General features: G+C 44.6%; 1 long non-coding RNA gene across 2 annotated transcripts in view; it reads right to left on the reverse strand.

Annotated features, from left to right (window-relative positions):
* LOC125411472 (uncharacterized) overlaps positions 1–19,550 on the reverse strand; it is a 30,149-nt gene that overhangs the window by 835 nt on the left and 9,764 nt on the right. Inside the window, exons 3-4 of one of the 2 annotated variants that reach the window (XR_015735480.1) lie at positions 2,788–2,879; positions 251–361 (exon numbers count right to left, since the gene is read on the reverse strand). This is a non-coding gene — a long non-coding RNA (uncharacterized LOC125411472). The remainder of the gene's footprint in view (positions 1–250; positions 362–2,787; positions 2,880–19,550) is intronic. The other variant, XR_015735479.1, reaches the window with a different exon arrangement.

The following is a 19,550-nucleotide window of genomic DNA, read 5'->3' on the forward strand; positions in this document are numbered from 1 at the left end:
CAGTAAATTAAAACATAAAAAAAGTATAACTTTCCTCAATAAAACTAAAGTAGACTCAGGTAGAGTGGAGCATACTTTTAATCCCAGCACTCAGAAAATGAAGCATTAATCTAATTCATCTTAATCAATTAAAAACCAGGAATCAGATATCTATCGGATTAAAGACTGGAAGATCAGAGAACTGGGAGCAGTCGTCAGTAGCTTCCTACCTCCCCCTAAAAGGCTCGGTTCCTTCTCCACACCATCTTACCACTTCCTGTCGTCAGCTCCCAAGTGCTGGGATCGAAGGCTGCGTGTGCCACCACTGCCCAGCTTCTACAGTTAACAAGCAGCTAGCTCTGCCCTCTGGTCTCCAGGCAAGCTTTATTTGTCGGAACACAAACAAGATATCATACAGCAAGAAGACAGACAGGTGGATCTCTGTGAGTTCTGGGTTACATAGTTAGATATTAGATAAATGATTGATAGATAGATAGATAGATAGATAGATAGATAGATAGATAGATAGATAGATGGAATGATAGATAGATAGATAGATAGATAGATAGATAGATAGATAGATAGATAGATAGATAGACAGACAGACAGATATTTTTCTTAAGTTACACCATTTGGAAGAAGTGACCATTATTCTACAGTGATGTTCTGTCTATTTTTAGTCTGAGGGAAGAGAGAGGCCCTGTCCTCTTTTCCATGACAGTGAGCGATGTCTCCGTCTGCTGCCGACAAAAGAAGCAAGGTCCTCTTGCTCCTTCTTGCCTCTCCTCGGCATCCTGGCTGTCCCATTTCCCTGCTGCATCTCAGGGTTTTCTGTCCTCATTTTGGTTCCCCTGGCGGATGTTATCTATCAACAACTACAGTTATCAAATAGAGAGGGATACTCGGAAGACAAAGGCAAATATCCATTTCTTCAGAAAAGAGTCACAGAAGAAAGATGAACCGGGCTCATTGAAACATGAGGTCGGCTCTAGTTCACATCAAAGGACGGGGCCATAAAACATGGAATACTAAGCAATGAGGAGGGGCACACACACACACACACACACACACACACACACACACACACCCCTAACCCCACACTTAGGAGGGGGAGGCAGGAGGCTCAGCCGTTTGTCATCATTTTTTTGACTACATAGCAAGTTGGAAGCCAGCCTGGTCTACAGAAGATCTTGCAAAAAAAAAAAAAGAAAGAAAGAAAGAAAGAAAAGGAAGGAAGGAAGGAAGGAAGGGAGAGAGAGAGAGAGAGAGAGAGAGAGAGAGAGAAAGAAAGAAAGAAAGAAAGAAAGAAAGAAAGAAAGAAAGAAAGAAAGAAAGAAAAGGGCTGGGCGGTAGTAGCACGCACCTTTAATCCCAGCACTTGGGAGGCAGAAGGAGGCAGATCTTGAGTTCAAGGCCAGGCTGGTATACAGAGCGAGTTCCAGGACAGCCAGAGCTACACAGAGAGACCCTATCTCGGGGGGGGGGGGGGGACGTGGGGGGAGAGAAGAAGCCTGAGCCAGTTTTTATGTTGGTGGCCTGTGGGCACGTGTGGCAGTGTGACATCTCCACGGGTTCGTATCCTGCAATGCTGGGGTACAGCAGTGCTGAGTCTTACCAACTGCCCTTAGCTTGGATTGAAGTCAAGTTTTTCTAGAGAGAAGCTGAGTTCATGCCTCAAATATGGCCCCAAACCATACAGAGACCACCTTAGATTAAACTCTCTCCCTGACCTTCGGTGAATCACTCGGTAGACTCAGATCCCAGTGACCACAAGAATGCGTTTGTGGTTCCAATCCAGGGAAGCTTTTCACTTCTGACTCCCACCCAGAGCCATGTTGAAATCGCAAGGTTTCTTTCTGATTTACTCTGCCTGGACCCTTTCTTGCCCCTACATTTGCCCTTATACTGACCATGGAGCCTTTTTGGTCTTTTTGGTCTTGCCAATACCAGCCGTTGAATGCCCCAGATAGAGTCTACACCTTGGGTATTTTGCTTTCTTGATTTTTTTTTGAAGATACTACTTTTATTTGTGTGTATGCCCGTGTGCCTACGTGTGCGCACATGTGTGCAGGTGCCTACAGAAACCCTAAAAGGGCATCGGATCCTCTGGACCTTGAATTATATAGGCTACCTATACAAGACGCCTGACGTGGGCACTGAGAACCAAACTCAAGTCCTTTAGACGAGTGGCAGGCATTCTTTTTTTTAATTATTTATTTATTTTTATTTTATTTACATTGGTGTTTTGCCTGCATGTCTGGGGGAGGGCATCAAATCTTAGAGTTACAGACAGTTGTTAGCTACCATGTGGGTGCTAGGAATTGAACCCTGGTCCTCTGAAAGAGCAGTCAGTGTTCTTCACTCCTACGCTGTCTCTCCAGGCCCTGTTCCCACCCCCACTGCCTATTGTTTTAGAATTTTGTATTTGTTTTTTTAATTTTTATTATGTATGTATGTACGTATGCCCCTGCATGAGTTTATGTGTACCCTGTGCATGCAGGTACCCGGGGGACCTCAAGAGGGCATCTGGTTCCCTGGAACTGGAATTATAGGCAGTTGTGAGCTTCAATATGGGTGATGGGAAGCAAACCCGGGTCCTCTACAAGAGCAGTCAATGCTCTAACCACCGAGCCATCTCAGCCTCATGTTTTCCTTCCTGACTGTTCCTTTCAATCTAACCAGAAGAGCAGGGCCTCGATGCAATGGAGCAGAGTGGATGTTACAGGCTCAACTGCTGGAGGTGATGGGACAGTTAATAAAGACTCATGTCCCCAGAAAGCACAGAGGAGGGATTTAAGAACATCTCACCCTGCTGCTGCAACCAATGGAGAAGAGTAAGCGACGTGTTCATCCAGTCTCTCCTTCGCTGAACTGTAAGTTCTCTTGCAGGGTCGCAAAATCTAGTGGTAAAGATCAAAGAGAGTATTAAATTGATAGATGCTAGATTTGGCATTTAAAAACCTGCTTGAGGACCAACAAGATGATTCCTCCCTTGCTATGAAAGCCTGGTCACTTCAGTTCAATCCCCACATCAAGGTGGGAGAAGTGGATTCTACAAATGCTCCATGGCACATACCTGTACACACAATGATTTCAAAACGGTTTCTAAAGGGGGCTGGAGAGTTGGCTCAGCGGCTAAGAGACTGGATGCTCTCCCAGAGGATCCAGGTTCAATTCCCGGCGCCCACACAGCAGCTTACAACCATCTATAACTCCAGTGTCAGGAGATCCAACACCCTCTTCTGGCCTCCACAGGCACCAGGCACACATGTGGTACACATTCACACATACAGGCAAAACATTCATATGCATAAAATAAAAAAATAAACTTCTTTAAAAATAAAAAATATTTAATAAAATTACTTTCAAAAAAAATATTCTTGAAGCATTTAATTAAAAATAAAGAAATCCTTGGTGAAGACTGGGGTGAATGGCTGAGTGCCTGCCAAGTACTCACACGGCTCTGGGGTCAATCCTCAGGGCTGCGATAAATACATATCACTAGGTAGTGTATGAAAATTTCACAAAAAAATTGCTAGTGAAAAGCCATCAAGATGGCTCGGCAGGAAAAGGGCTTGGCAACCTGAGTTTGCTCCCTGAGACCCACATGGTAGGAAGGAATTGACTCACAAAAGCTGCCTTCTGACCTCCATCCGTACACATGCACAGGCACACACACACAGATAAATACAATAAAATTTTACAGAAAGATTAAGCAACTCTTCTTTGATAATAGAACCTGACTTTTAAAAGTTGAGACAGGGCACGTTGCTTTTGAACCACTCACTAATCACTAAAAGCTACCATGTAGTCTTCAACTCAACTTTCTTCTTTTTGTGGGGGGTGGAGTTCGAGACAGGGTTTCTCTGGGTAGCCTTGTCTGTCCTGGAACTCACTCTGTAGGCGAAACTCAGAGATTTGCCTGCCTCTGTTTCCCCGGTGCTGGGATTAAAGGCGAGTGTCACCAAAGCCTGGCTGACCGGCCTTCCTAATACTCAGGCCTAACATTAGTAATGCATTCCTCCCATGACCTCAGCAGATCACTGAAGAGCTATTACAAGTTCACAGGTAAAAACAAGCGGAGAGGAACTGGAATAGGAAAAAAAAAAAAAAAGAAACACATTTATGTGGAGAAAGAGTACACTTGACTTAAGGACTAAATTCACATAGAGGCAAAGGTCCTCTGGACCTCTGCCACCTCTGGATTTTCACTATGGTCTGCCATGGGTACAGACCCAGAGGCTCCAACCAGAACAAGAATGTCCTGAATCTCACGGCCTGTGAGCTTGCATTGCATAAATAGTCTGGAGGAGGGATCGCTAGCTTCTAATTCAACCTTCATAACAAATCCCATGACCTTCTAATCAGCATGTTAATCCCTAATGCCTGAATTCTCCACTTGGAATTCCTAGCTACGCCATGGAGCCTGGGGAGTTCAACTTAACAAAAAACTCCCTTAGCCCATCCTGTGTTTGCCTCACAAGCGTGAGGGCCTGGTTTTGAGAGAGAGACAGAGACACAGAGAGAACCTGGGCATGAGGGATGAAGCTTACAATCCCAGCACTGAGAAGAAAGAGGTAAGTCTCTCCCTGGGGTTCGACAGTCAAAAACACCCTGTCCTTATTGGGGAGTCCCACACCAATGAGAGACAAATACATCTTTTTTTTTTAAGTGGTGGACACACTTGAGGAATACTGAGTGGGACTCTACCCTCTACATACCTGCACACAAATACATGTGTACCCACATATAGACATGAACACATTAAAGGCTGGTGCCACAGGGCTCTGCTACAAATACAATTGAAAACATGAGAACTAGCGAAAGTATTTGCTCTAACTATGGCAAATGCCAAAGGCAGAGTTGAGCATGTCCTTCAAGTCAGCCACCGCTCTAGGCATCTTGTAAAATGGGGGTGGGAGTTGGGGTGCGCATGCCTTTAATCCCAACACTCAGCGGGCAGAGGCAGGTGGATCTCTGTTGAGTTTGAGGCCAGCCTGGTCTACAGAGCGAGTTCCAGGACAGCCACAGAGCAGTTACACAGAGAAGCCCTGTCTTAAAAATAAATAAATAAATAAAATTAAAAAAAAAAAAAACATTTAAATGTAGAAACTGCTGGGGAACACAGCATAATTAATAGAAGGCTTGCCTAGCACACATCACATCCTGGCTTCAATCCCAAGCACTGCATAATCTAGGCACAATGATATACACTTCTAATTCCAGTACCAGAGAATTACAGTCAGGAAGATCAGAAGTTCAAGGTCATCCTTCGCTTCATACCAGTTCGAGGACAGTTTAGGATGCACAAGACCCTATATCAGGACAGGGAGAGGGGAAGCAACCAAAGGATAAGGCAAGGCCCTCTTCTAACATCCTACTGTTTTGCTCTAGTTAAAGAATAAGAGATGTTAAACTTGGCGTTTTCAAGTCCTCTGTATTTTATTCTTCAATTCCATTCTCCTTGCCCTCAGTGAGATTTGGTCTCACAACAGAGAGGGAGAGAGAGAGAGAGAGAGAGAGAGAGAGAGAGAGAGAGAGAGAGAGAGAGAATGCAGACATTTGAACTACACATGAGATTATTTTCAACTTTAAGGGGTTAGGAGTGAGGAACAATCTTTAGAGAGTAGGGGTGCTATGTCATAGCCTGACAACCTGAATTTGATTCTGGATCCCACAAGGTGGCAGGAGTGAACCAACCTCCACATGCTGTATAACACACAACTGCATACACACACAATAAATAGGATGGATGGATGGAGAGAAGGGAGAGAGGGAAGGAGGGAGGGAGAGAGAGGAAAGGAGAGAGGGGGAGAGAGAGAGGGAGAGAGAGGGAGAGAAGGGGGTGACAAAGCAAAACGAGGCTTCTGATCTTTCCAGAATGCTTCAATGTCCCTCCCGTCTCACCTCTCCTGCCCAATTAATTCTCCTCTGAAGCAGCAGGAACTAAAGACACTTCTTTACAGGTAAATCTGAATGACAAGAGAGATGGCCTACAGGCTGGCATAAGGGAGAGTCAGCATGATGCGGCTGAACACAGCTGTGAGGGGAAAGACGTGTCCCATCTGTTCCTCTACTGTGAAACAGTCAAACGAGGCAAAACACTACCATTTGATAAATTTTGGAGACTGCGGAGTAGCTAGCCTTAAAACCAGACCTCCTCTGATGAGCCTGCATAGTTCTCTTTCACAGTCGCCCGGATCTCTGTTGCCCTGGAGAAACAAGTCCAAGGAAAAGGTTTACATGCTGAAAGACAGACATGTCTTTCTGGACAGCAGCAAACCTGCCTTCTCTGTGAGTCTAGAAACAGATCCTCCAGCCCCATAGAGCTCTGAGACAATGTGGCCCCCATGCTACACACTTGAGTGGAGAAGGAGGAGCTTCCTGGGTCCCATGGAACTGTCCTGATAGAAGATACTGTAGAAGAAAGGCACTTGCCTGAGTGTGATGGGGCACACCTTTAATTCTAACACTCATGAGGCAAAGGCAAGCTGATCTCCATGAGTTCAAGGCCAGTCTGGTCTCTATATTGAGTCTGATGTCCCTGTCATTAGGTAACATTTCACCCTTTGGGGGTCTTTGATGGAACTGAAGACTAAATAGTTACAATTACAGTTTTCCTTGGTTATAATAAAAAGTAAATTGGCTACAACACTTTGGACTCATCGAGGTAAGATAGATAATGAAGTATTTTCTCTGAATTTGTCAAATGCAAATGGACTGGACCTTGTTAATGTAATTCTTGCCTGTATATATTTGCATATAGTTATTGTACTTATTGCATATAGTTTTACTATGTTAGCTAAAACCTTCACTTTTTATTTAGACAAAAAGGGGGAAATGTTGTGTGGTATTTTGATTGTGTTCTGACAAATAAAGCTTGCTTGGAGTCATAGGGAAGAATCAGTCACTAGCTGACCATAGAGGTTTGGAGGACTGTAGACAGAGGAGACAGGAAGTAGTTAAGTGAGGCTGAGACAGGATCTCGGCCCTTTTGGATGGAGGAAGGGAAGAAGTAAGAAGTCACCGGTGGCTGCTCCCCTGCTTCTCTGATCTTTCAGGTGTTTACCCTGATATCTGACTCCTGGTTTTTATTGGTAAGGATTAATTAGACTAATGCTTCAAGTTCCAGACCAGCCAGGGATACACAGTGAGGCCCAGAAGGAAGGTGGGAGTGTTATCAGACAATTATATGGGATCCAAGAGATCCCATGTTAGAGGAAGGGAAAAGCAAAAGCTGCAATGCCACCCAGAAGAGGAAATTGCCTCCAGGAAGAGATTCCACACAGTTCTGACAATTTGTCAGACCAGCTCGTAGGGACCAAGCCGGCAGCGGGTTAGTGACTACAACTGCTTAGTTATGGATTCCTCTTGTCCTCTACATAAACCTAAACTTCACTTCAGGATAAAGACAGACTCGGGGGTCACTAGACCTCTTCTTGATTTATTCCTCTTCCCCCATATGGTCACCGTGAATAAACCCTCAACTTCCCAATAGCGCTGGTCTCTTTAATTGTTCTGTTTTGGACCGGTGGCCTGGCCCAGCCTAGCTTGTAGAAACTACCAGAAGTCAAGCTTTGACTCTAGAAACTCCGTAGTCATGGACTGTGTGAGACAAGAAATGGTTTCTGTTCATGCGGCTACATGTTTGAGACAGCTTGACCCACAACAATCCAGACGCCAGTGAGGACTGGTGTACTTATTTGATGGATTAGTCTTCGTTTCCCCCGACTCTAACAAATCTCATAATAGCTTAATCATACGTCAAGGGCATTTTCTCATGTTCATCATCCGAAGCTCAGACAAAGGACCTTTCACCAACTTGCACGGTCAGAGACTTGGCTGCAAGATGACGTCTTGCCTTCCCCGGAGAGGACTTTCAAGATAAACGGGGCCTTCAAAATGAGACATAGAAAGAAATCAGCTATTCTGAATCAAATTAGTAGCATAACGTACTCAAAGGTTACTGGTAAGGGAGTCAAAAGGTGCCACCTCAGAGAAACGATTAATAATGACAGAGACAAAGAAGGGCCAAGGGGGTTGGGAGGTGGGGGAACAGATGGGCCTCAACCTCTCCACAATGTGCCATGCTGCCACTAGATGGCAATAAAGTTGTATCATGCAATTATCGTTTGCCGGTTGAAATTTGCTTTCAATGAATGTCAAAAAAAAAAAAAATCTAAAGAAATTCTTACTTAATTGCTTAGTTGACATAATTTTTAAATTACTATTTCTATTTGGGAATTAAAACTAAGTTTAATGTATTGATTTGTGGCCAAAAGTTATTTTAGAAAAAAGGTAAGTTTTAATGTGTTCCTTATTTATCTTAAACATTGACAGCCGAAGAGTCAGTGGAATGGCTCAATGGCTGGGCACCTGCCGTGCGAGTCTGGGGACCTAAATTCAATCCCTGGAACCCACATAAATGTGGGAGTCGAGAACGAACTTCACAAAGCTTTCCTCTGGCCACATCGGCACACGCACCATAAACACACCTCTCTCTCTCTCTCACACACACACACACACACACACACACACACACTAAGAATTTAGTGGCTTTAAAAATATCTGGATCTCTGCACTTCATAAGCATTCACCAGCTATCCATAATCTTTAATTTGGGGTAATTTCAAACGGAACGAGGCACATTCATTTCAATTTTGAAAGACTGTCACGGATAGGTCAAATTAGGAAAGTGTGCCCGTAATTTCAGCTCATTTTTCCTTTCTTCCAATCTGTCCTGGGTATAAGAGGTCATCTAGCTTAATAATTAAGCACACAGGCCTTGGAACGAGATTGGGTATCTTTAAATCCTAGTTCCACCTTGAGTTGTATCTCATTACCTAACTCAAAAACCAGTGAGTTTTTAAAATGAGTTCGTATGCGTGGGGTACCGAGAGTGACACTTGTTACCTGGACATGCGGTTTAAATAGTGACTGTTTTCATTTGCAAACCCGAGGTACCGGGGACTATGGAAATCTGTAATGGAAACTGCAAGCATGCACCAATCAACAGTATCAAAGTCCACAGAAAAAGAGTCCGAACCTAGTCCATGTGACTTGGCCCTTACTGTTGATGAAGAGGACACCCTCTCCAAGAATACACTAGAACACAGACCTTCCAAATCTGAAGTCGCTGAACTTTCACCCCATAATGGCAAATCGCTCTTATTTATTGACTGAGGAAACTCCCCCAGGACAAGCAAGTGGCAATATCAGTGCAGCTGAAATCCTGAACCATTAGCACACACCGTCAACAACTCAACCACTCACCTTCACTACCCTAGAGAAGGAATGACAACCAAGTCCGGGGGGCGGGAGAGGGGTGTGGAGGGACAGAAATATCTTTGAAGTTTAGGCTCGGGCAGTAAGATTTTGAGGTTTTGTGGGAAAGTTCACAGCTTCCTCTGGTCCCAAACAACTCAAAATCATTTTGCTATTGGAGAAAAACAGGGGATTTGAAAGAAAAACACAAAGGGACTGTGTTCGCAATGGTCTACCAGTCACCAGTAAGTTCCCAAGAATGGTCTCTGAGAATGGATCCCCTTCTCTCCCAATGCTGAGCTTGGGGAAAGAGATAATAAAACGCTGGAGTACGCATGGGGCTGCTAGAACAGACTATTCAGCCCCACTGCAGGTGGAAGCCGAACGCTGAAGGACTTCTCAGTTCAGCAGCTACCAGAGCAGACGGATATCAGCATGGTGTGTGGAGGCAGATGGCATCGGGAGATCGCCGCAGAAGTTCCCGGAGCCACGAAGTAGTCTGGTGGCGGCGCATGACTGCCAGAAATACAAGATGAGCCCGGGTCTCTCCCGGTGCAGATGGTGAAGAAACGGTAGAATTTTCCCAGCAAGAGAAATATCGCATCAGAGGCTGAGAGAAAAGCCGCAGACAGGGGGGAAAAAAAGGCTGGGCCCTGGGAACAAGGGAGGGTGGGGCTGGGAATACCCTGGAAAGTGGGTGTATCCTCCAGGAAGTGGTTTCGGCTGTTTTCAGAAAAATCAACCAAACAAGACAAAAATGGCCATTTCTATGACCTGGAAGTTCAGTGCAGTACGGGCCCAGCTATGGCATAGTTTGCCTTTCTGAGATAAACCCCTTGACCAAAAGTAACTTGGGAAAGGAAAGGGTTTGTTTCGGCTTACACTTCCAGGTCACAGACTATCCCTGAGGGAAGTCCAGGCAGGAGCCCAGGCAGGAATTAGAGCAGAAACCTTAGAGGAACACTGCTCACTGGCTGGCTCCCAGATGTGGTCAAAGGCCTTTCTTATCAGACCCAGACCCATCTGCCTAGGGATGGTACCACCCACAGTGGCCTGGGCCCTCCCACATCAATTAGCAGTCAATCCCCCCCCCCCCACAGACACACCCACAGGCCAATCTGATGGAGCAGATTTTTCAATGGAGGCACTCTCTTCCCAAGTGTGCAAGTTAACAATCAAGATTAATCACCATAAAGGGTTAACTCTGCCCTGCTTCAGGACACCAGGACTTCCAGGAGCCCAGCTTGCTGATGCTTTATTCCTCTGGTCCAGAATATCACAGGGCACCCTTTAGGAAACTAAGGTGGTTCAGTATTGTCACAGCCTCATTTCAGCCTGGGAAGAAGAAGGAAGAATGCAAAGCCAAGGACCGGCAGGAGCCATTTTTATACTGTGACCATAAATATAGACTTAAAACACTAAAGTTGTAGTCCCTTATAAAATCTTAACAGATTCTGATTTTGCAATCATTTGCAATACAGCAAAATTTTAATAACATCGTCAGCTACATTTAAATTTTTTCAGTATTAAAAAGAGTTCTGGCACATGTATTTATTCTTTTTTATTTCCAAATTCCTATGTAATTTATTCCCCAACTTCTTTCTCCAGATGGTTAAAAAACGGATACAGAGGGCTGGGGTGTAGCTCGGTTGGTATAATGTTTGCCTAGCGTGCATGTTGTCCCGGGTTGAAGCCTCGGCGCTGATCTAACCAGGCACAGAGGTGCATACCTGCAATCCCAACACTTGGGAGGTAGCAGCAGGAAGACCATCCTTAGTTGTATATCCAGTTCAAGGCCAGCCTGGACTACAGGAGACTGGGTCTCAAACAGTAAAACCAAGGATTAGAGAGATGGCTCAGAGGTTAAGAGCACTGGCTGCTCTTCCAGAGGTCCTGAATTCAATTCCCAGCCTCCACATGGTGGCTCACAGCCATCTGTAATGGGATCCCATGCCCTCTTTTGGTGTGCAGATGTACATGTAGACAGAGCACTCATATACGTAAACTACATAAATAAATCTTTAAGAAAGAAGAAAAAAGCAAGACCAGAACAAGCAGAAGAAAGGTAATGGTGGTAGGAACGGAGTCATAAGGGCAGCCCATCCATATGCAGGCTATGGTCTATGAGATAGCTTGAAGCAAACATCTGATATAAACAGTGACAATGATGATAGGTTTACGAACAAAAAACCGGGGCTGGAGAGATGGCTCAGTGGCTAAGAGTGCTGGCTGCTTTACCCGAGGACCCGGATTCAATTCCCAGCACCTAGATGGCAGCTCACAACCGTCTGCAACTCCAGGGGATCTGACACCTTCACAGCAATGGACATAAAATGAATTTTTTAAAAAATCAATCCAATTGTCCCTTGTATTTGTTCCTTGTCTGTGGCTGTACGACCAACGCAACATAAGGAGGCATTCATGTTGGCTTATGGTTCCAGAGGGTTTGAATCCATAATGGCGTGGCAGAGGAAACCTGCAGGTATGTAGCTGGACTGGGATGCTGAGAGCTCGCATCTTGAACCAGAACCACAAAGCAAGGAGAGAGTGACACGCTGGAAATAGTGTAAGACCTTTGGAACCTCAAAGCCCACCCCCAATGACACACTTCCTCCAACAATGCCTAGACCTCCCCAAAGAGCCCTACCGACTGGGAACCAAGTGTTCAGATGCCAGAGCCCACGGAAGGGATCTGTCACTTAAACCAACACATCCCTCTGAGACATCTGAACTAGAAATAGACCAGAGAGGCTAGGCTAGGCGTAGAAGGAGAGGGACAAGCAAAGGCAATCCCACTGTCAGACTGTGAGTCAGCTGCCAAGGTCACCAGCAGGCTGCAGACTCACGGTAATTGACTCTGCAGCACTGCCCCTTTGCGGTGATGTCAGCCAGTTGTCTGTTCTAGCCGGTGAAGGTGACAGAAAGGGCAAGCGAAAGTCAAGGACGGTGAACGGGTCCTCTGGCAAGCCGCCAGCTCCTCAGACATTAGCATGGAGGTGCTGCAGATGAAGGAGTGTGGGGGCTCCGAGGGGCGAGCATCCCTGCTGACTGAATACGAGGAAGAAATATATCTCATGCGTGAGTTCAGAGTTGGTCTATTGGGGCAGCTAGCGCTTAACTATATACCACAGCAACAAAACACTTTGGTGTCTGCAGACTGTAATTACTCTCATGATGGTAGCATGGTAACATGTAGTTAAAGAGAACCAGTCAGTCAGGAACTCTGTTTGTACCTGATGTTTGCCCAAACCCTGGCATCTCCTGCTTCATCTTGTAGGGTAAGTTTTTCACATCTTGCCTCATTTAAGGAAAATTGCATATCCTAAGTCCTTCAACTTAACCACAAGTAACCACTCTTAGAAGTATAAAATAGAGGCCAGAGAGATGGCTCAGTGGGTCAGGGCACTGCCACCAAGCCTGGTGACCTGAGATTGATCCCGTGTACCCACACAGTGGAGAGAAAGAACCGAACCCCAACAAATGGTCCTCTGACCCCCTCACGTGCGCTGTGGTGCGCATGTAACACCCGCCCCCTTCCACCTGCACACAAAGGAATCAAACTGGAAAAAAAAAAGTTTAAGTCAAACATATAAGGAAAGGGGTATAAAATGTAGTTTCAAAGATTTGCTTCTTTTATTTTATTTTCTGTGTATGTGTGTTTGCCTCCACTTCTGTGTCCCGTGCTCACAGGAGGTAGAGGTGGTTCCCTGGAGCTAGATGGAGTTACGTGTCATTGTGAGTCATCGGATATGACTGCTGGAAACCAAACTCAGGCAAGGACAGCAAGCGACCTTCACAGCTAAGCTATCGTTCTGGTCCATAAAATAATTCTTTAAATTAGAAGTTGGTGTTGAGAGAAAAGATTTTTGGTTTTTTGTTTGTTTGTTTGTTTTCCGAGACAGGGTTTCTCTGTGGCTTTGGAGCCTGTGCTGGAATTCGCTCTGTAGACCAGGCTGGCCTCAAACTCATGGAGATCCTCTGCCTCTGCCTCCCGAGTGCTGGGATTAAGATGTGCACCACCAGCCACCACTGTCTGGCTGGAGAGATTTGATTTTTATTTATTTGTTTTATGTAAAGGAGCCACATGTGCATATGTGAGGAGGTCAATGGGAGTCTATTCTCTTCTTCCATCTTGCTAAGGTAGGGTCTCTCGCTAACCTAGCCTTCGCTGTCCTGGAACTCACAGAGAGCCACCTGCCTCTGCCTCCCCAGTGCTGGGATCAAAGACACCACCATAACATTCTGGGTTTTGTTTTTGTTTTTGTTTTTGTTTTACAGTTTGCGACTTCCAGGAATCAAACTCGCCAGGGAGATATTTCTCTTTCTCATTCGCTGCTATTTATTCCTGGCTGAAGAATCTATAATGAAAAGTCAGGTTAACAAAAGACAGGCATACAAACTGTGATTCCATTTTCTAGGTCTAAAGAAGTGAGGCCACTTAGGAATTTTCAAGTTTGACAAAGTGACTGGTGGTGGAGAGATGTGGTTGAATAAACAGGTTTGTCAGGATCCCATGACAACCTTCAGAGTATTTGGCCACACTGGCTAATCGGAACCCTTCTTTCTGTCCTCAGCCGTCGGAGATAAGAATGTCCCTCTTCTCTTCAGTACAGGGTGAGCACCTTTCATGTAAGGATTTCATGACCTGCTTCGGAGGAAGGTCGGAGAATTCTCCCATGGCCTGCCTGGGAGATGGGGAGAAGGTCGGAGTCCTTACCACTTCTGGTTTTTCAAATGACACCACATTGCACATGGCCTCCAACATCAAAACCATTATATCAGTAGATAAGATCCAAGAGGCTTGCTCTATACTGGAAGCAAAATAGACGAGGCTGGGGAGGAAGCTCTGTTGGCACAGTGCTTACCACGCAGGCTGGAGGAGCTCAGTTGTATTTCCAGCTTGCACATAAAAAGCTGGGCACGCTCGCCTGTAACTTTGGCACTAGGCTAGGTAGCTAGGGAGCCCGGGTTCCAGTGAGAGATTGTTCTCAAAAAGAAGGGGGCCAACACTCGCGTGCACATGTGCATACACACACACACACACACACACACACACACACACACACACACACAGGGGAAGGGAGACAAGATTAAAAGTCTTAATATGGGAGAGCAAGACAAACTCTAGAAAAAAAAATTGGTAGTCTTTATGACTTAATTTCTAAGCTCAAGGAACAAAGAGAATTGTAATGTGTTTAAGCAAATGCTTTTACAACTAGATATTACTTTGTTTCCCTTTGGCTTTTGTTTGTTTGTTCAGCTTAAGATTTATTTTACGTGTATGGGTGTTTTGCCTGCGAGTATGTCTGTGTACCACATGTGTGTCTGGTTCCTGGAGGAATCCAGAAGATGCCCTGGGACTGGAAATACAGATGGATGTGAATCACCATGTGGATGCCTGGAATCGAACCCAGATCCCCTGGAAGAACAGCCAGTGTTGTTTCTTAACCCACTGAGCCATCTCTCCTTTCCAGTTTGCTTACTTTGAATTACAGCATTTCAATTCAGAGGCTCATCTTCTTTCCTAAAAATTAACCATGCCTATTTTGACTTGCATGTAACTTGGAAAAACTTTAAATAATTGCAGTATATTTCATGTGCACTCCTGAAATTAAAATCTGCAGCTCTTTTTAAAAAATACTTATTTATTTTTCATTTATGTGCATGTGCGGGTGTATGAGTTTATACATGTCACACATGTGTGAGTATCCATGTAGGCCAGCGGACATGGGATTCCTTGAAACTGGAGTTACAGGGAACCCCAAGATGTGGGTGCTGAGATCCAAACCTAGGTCCTCTGCAAGAGTTGTAGGCACTCTTAACCACTGAGCCATCTCTCTAGTCCCTAAAATTTGTAGGGGTGTATGTGTGTGTGTGTGTGTGTGTGTGTGTGTGTATGTGTGTGTGTGTTTGTGTGTGTATATATGCATGTGTGTATGTGTCTGTGTTTATACGTGTTACATAGTTGCTTGTATAGGTCAGAGAACAACGCTGGGCATTGTATGCTGTCCACCTTGGGCCTTGTGGTTGATTCTGTGATGCTGTGAATCAGGCCTCACACATGCTAGGCAATTACAATAGCCATGAGCTAGATTCCCAGCCCTCGTCTGGTTGTTTAAGACCGTCTCAGTGCACGGATCTCACCACGTTGGCAAGGCTGGCTGTCCAATGAGCCTCAGGGATCTTTCTCTCTCTTTCCAATGCTGAGATTCTATCATTTGTCATCACACATGGCATTTTTCTAATGTGAGTTCTAAGAATCAAACTTGGGTCTGTGTGTTTCTATAGCAAGCACTTGAACAATTGAACCATCTCCCCGGCCCCCAAAATTTCATTTCTTGTTTTTGTTTATATTGTTGTTATGGTATTTTAAGATTTATTTTTTTGTCTGTGTATTAGTTTTGCGTGGATATTTGCTTTGGAGTTTAAGTTCCCAAAGAGGTCAGAAGAGAACGTTGGAGCTAGAGTTACAGACAGTTGTGAGCCACACAATGTGGGTGCTGGGGACTAAACTTGGGTCCTCTGGAAGAGCAGCTAGTGCTCTTAACCATTGAGCTATCTCTCCAGCCATCATCATCATCATGTGTTTGTTTATATGGTGTGTGTGTGCGTGTGTGCGTGTGTATGCATACTTCAGAGATCAATTTACAGAAGTCAGGTTCTCTCTTTCCACTATGGAATCAGGACATCAGATGGGCATCTCACTGGCACAATGTGTATTTTTTACCCAACTGAAAGAAGAAATTATGTAGTCACTAACCTGTACGTTTTTGTTTATTTCTCTTAGGGGTCTAGCGTGTTTGGTTTTTGAGACTGGGTTCCATGTAGTTTAGAATAGCTGTGTAACTGAGGATGACCTTGAACTTTTGATCTTCCTGACTCTACCTGATGGGACCTTCGGTATGTGTCACCCTGTCTGTTTCACACAGCACTAAACTCCACCCAGGGTGGAGGTCTCCGTATGCTAGGCAAGCTCTTGTCAACTAAACTGCACCCTAGCCACAACTTGCTTGTTTCAAAGTGATGGAGGAGGGTCATCTGTCTATGTGTTACTTTCATTGGTTAATAAAGACACAGCCTTGGCCCTTTGATAGGAAAGAAAATTAGGTAGGTGGAGTAAACAGAACACAATGCTGGGAGGAAGAAGACAGTGAGGAGTCGCCATGACCCTCCTCTCCGAGACAGACGCAGGTTAGGATCTTTCCCAGTAAGCCACCACCTCGTGGTGTTACACAGATTACTAAATATGGGTTAAAGCAAGATGTGAGAGTTAGCCAATAAGAGGCTACAGATAATGGGCCAGGCAGTGTTTAAAAGAAAACAGTTTCCGTGTAATTATTTCGGGTGTAAACTAGCTAGGAGCTGGGCGGTGGGAATGCAGCCCGCTGCTCCTTCTACATTAAAGTTGCAAATTCTGTCTTCATTTTATTTGCTCTCTGTTTCAGGCTAAAGTTTCTCTTCAACTCTGTGGGCTTACTGCAATTCTTTGTTTATTTTTGTTGAGACAGGGTTTCTCTGTGTAGCCCAGGCTGTCCTAGAATTCACTCTGTAGACCAGGCTGGCCTCAGACTCAGAGATCTACCTACCTCTGTCTCCTGGGGTGTGGGATTAAAGACATACACCACCCACACCCCAGCTATAATTCTTGTAGTATCATAGAAAATTATGTTCTATTTTTTTATAAATTCAAATGGCAGAAATAACTAGCCTATTTAGCTTCTCTTTAACTTTTACTTTTATTTCATGTGCATTGGTGTTTTGCCCACATGAATGTCTGTGCAAAGGTGTTGGATCCCCTGGAACTGTGATTACAGAGAGTTGTGAGCAACCATGTAGGTGCTGGGAATCAAACGTGGGTCCTCTGGAAGAGCAGCCAGTCCTCTTAATCACTTAGCCGTCTCTCCGGCCTCTAATCCATTTAGTTTAATATTCAGTTGTACATAAAATACAGCCCTTATATTTAGTGCTAATCATAACATAAATGCTACTTTTGCTAAATAATACAGAGTCCTGAGGTATAATTGTACCCTCTATTAGAGCTGCCTTCCCAAAAACTAAAGCCAGAAATCAAAAAAATAAAAAGTTTAACATGGCACTAGAAATTGTATTTTAACCAATAAAAGAATAGAGCCACTAACTTCTAGGGCATGACTTGATTTGGAAGCTGAATGTGGGTCAAGGTATTTTCTTGAAATTGAACTCCCAGTGCAGCATTTTTATATTGAAAAATATGATTGAACAACCTATAAAGGTTCTATTTTTCCTGCCCATAGATCTTTGGTTACAGCTTACAACACTTTTTTTTTTTTTTTGCTTTGTTTTGTTTTGTGGCAAGGTCTCCTGCATCTCAGTGTCTTAGTCAGTGTTCTATTGCTGTGAAGAGATACCTACCATGACCAGGGCAACTCTTATTAAAGAGCATTTAATTGGGACTGGCTTACAGTCTCAGAGGTTTAGCCCCTTGTCATCATACCAGGGAGCCTGACAACACACAGGTGGAAATGACGCTGGAGAGGAAGCTGGGAGCTCCATCCTGATCCACTCACTGACACTGTTCCTCAAAGCCCAGCCCCAGTGACACACATCCTCCAACAAGGCCACACCTCTTAATCCTTTCAAATAATGCCACTCCCTGGTAACCAAGCATTTAAATCTATGAGCCTATGAAGGCCATTCTCATTCAGACTTACTACATAGGCATAAATGACCTTGAACTTCTGATCCTCCTGCTATCACCTAGTTCTGAAATTTCTGTCCTCCACTATGCTCAGGTTGAATGCAGTGTTGCGAATGCATCCCAAGATTCCATGCGCCATAAACATGCACCCTACCCATCTAAAAACAGAAATTCCAACCTTCCTAAGGTCTATGAAGCCCTAGCAACCGACCTGTTCCTTGAGTTCTGTCCTCAGACCTACTCAATTGTTTGGTTAGGTCAGAGTTTTTTTATCATCATCATCATCATCATCGTCATCGTCAACATCATCATTACTTATTGTCATAGTTGAGTTTCTATTGTTACAATGAGACAGGATGACCAAAAAAACAAGTTGGAGAGGAAAGGGTTTATCTGGCTTATACTTCTGTATCACTTTTCTTCACTGAAGGAAGTCAGGACAGGAACTCAAATAGATCAGGAACCTGGAGTCGGAACTGATGCAGAGACCTTGAAGGAGTGCTGCTTACTGACTTGCTCTCCAAGGCTTGCTCAACCTGCTCCCTTATAGAACCTAGGGTCACCAGCTCGGCTCCACCCACAATGGACTGGGCCCTCCTATAATGCTAATTTTTAAAAAATGCACTAGAGCTGGATCTTATACAGGCATGTTCTCAACGGAGATTCCCTCCTTTCAAATGATTCTAACTTGTCTCAAGTTGATATAATAGTAGCCAGGACACTTACTAATCTTTAAAAGCATTAAAAGAAGCCAGGGGGTGGTAGCACACGCCTTTAATCCCAGCACTTGAGAGGCAGAGGCAGACGAATCTCTGTGAGTTCGAGGCCAGCCTGGCCTATAGAATAAGTTCCAGGACAGAGTCCAAAGCTACCTGACCCTCAACCCCAGTGGCAAAAGGCTTGAGCTGTCTCATGTAGGAAGAAGGTTAGTCATGATACTAGTGTGCAACATCTAAAGTCACTAATATCCAGTTGGAGCCTCAGGCTTGTCCCTGCATGGATTCAGGAAGCTGACTCTCTCTCCAAATCCCACCTGCTCGGAGAGTCTCAGAACAAAAAAAAAAAAAAAAAAAAAAAAAAAAAAAAGGCACCAAAAGCCAAGTTCTGAATTTGTGCCAATCGCCCAAGTCCCCACCTAAACACTCAGCTTTTGACCACGCGTGGACACAAACCCATCTTGTGGCAGGCACCTCTTGCCTACAACCTATAAAACTTTCCTGCCCTGGCCTGGGCCTGCAACTTCTCTGGCCTTGATCACCTGGGAGTTGCTTTGCTCGATATACCTGCTGTTACACGTTTCAATTCGGCTTGATCTAGCCTACTGCATCAGTGGAGAAACTTATTATTGGGTGGGGAGCAGGGGGAGAACAGAAAACCTATTAATTTGTTGTTGTTGTTGTTTTGTTTTGTTTTGTTTTTTTTCGAAACAGGGTTTCACTGTAGCAGCCCTGACCATCCTGGAACTCACTCTAGAGACTATTGCTTTTATCTAAGTTGTTCTATTTACCAACAAAGACTCCTTGGGAGTCAGATGTTGGAGTGAAAACCTGCTAGCTCAGAGAAGCTGAGAAGCAACCAGCTGACCTTCCTTTGTGGCCAGAGAGCCAGCAAGAGAGTATCTCTCCAGCTA

This window comes from Myodes glareolus, chromosome 18, assembly GCF_982192425.1.
Source record: "Myodes glareolus chromosome 18, mMyoGla1.1, whole genome shotgun sequence".
Classification (NCBI taxonomy): domain Eukaryota; kingdom Metazoa; phylum Chordata; class Mammalia; order Rodentia; family Cricetidae; genus Myodes; species Myodes glareolus.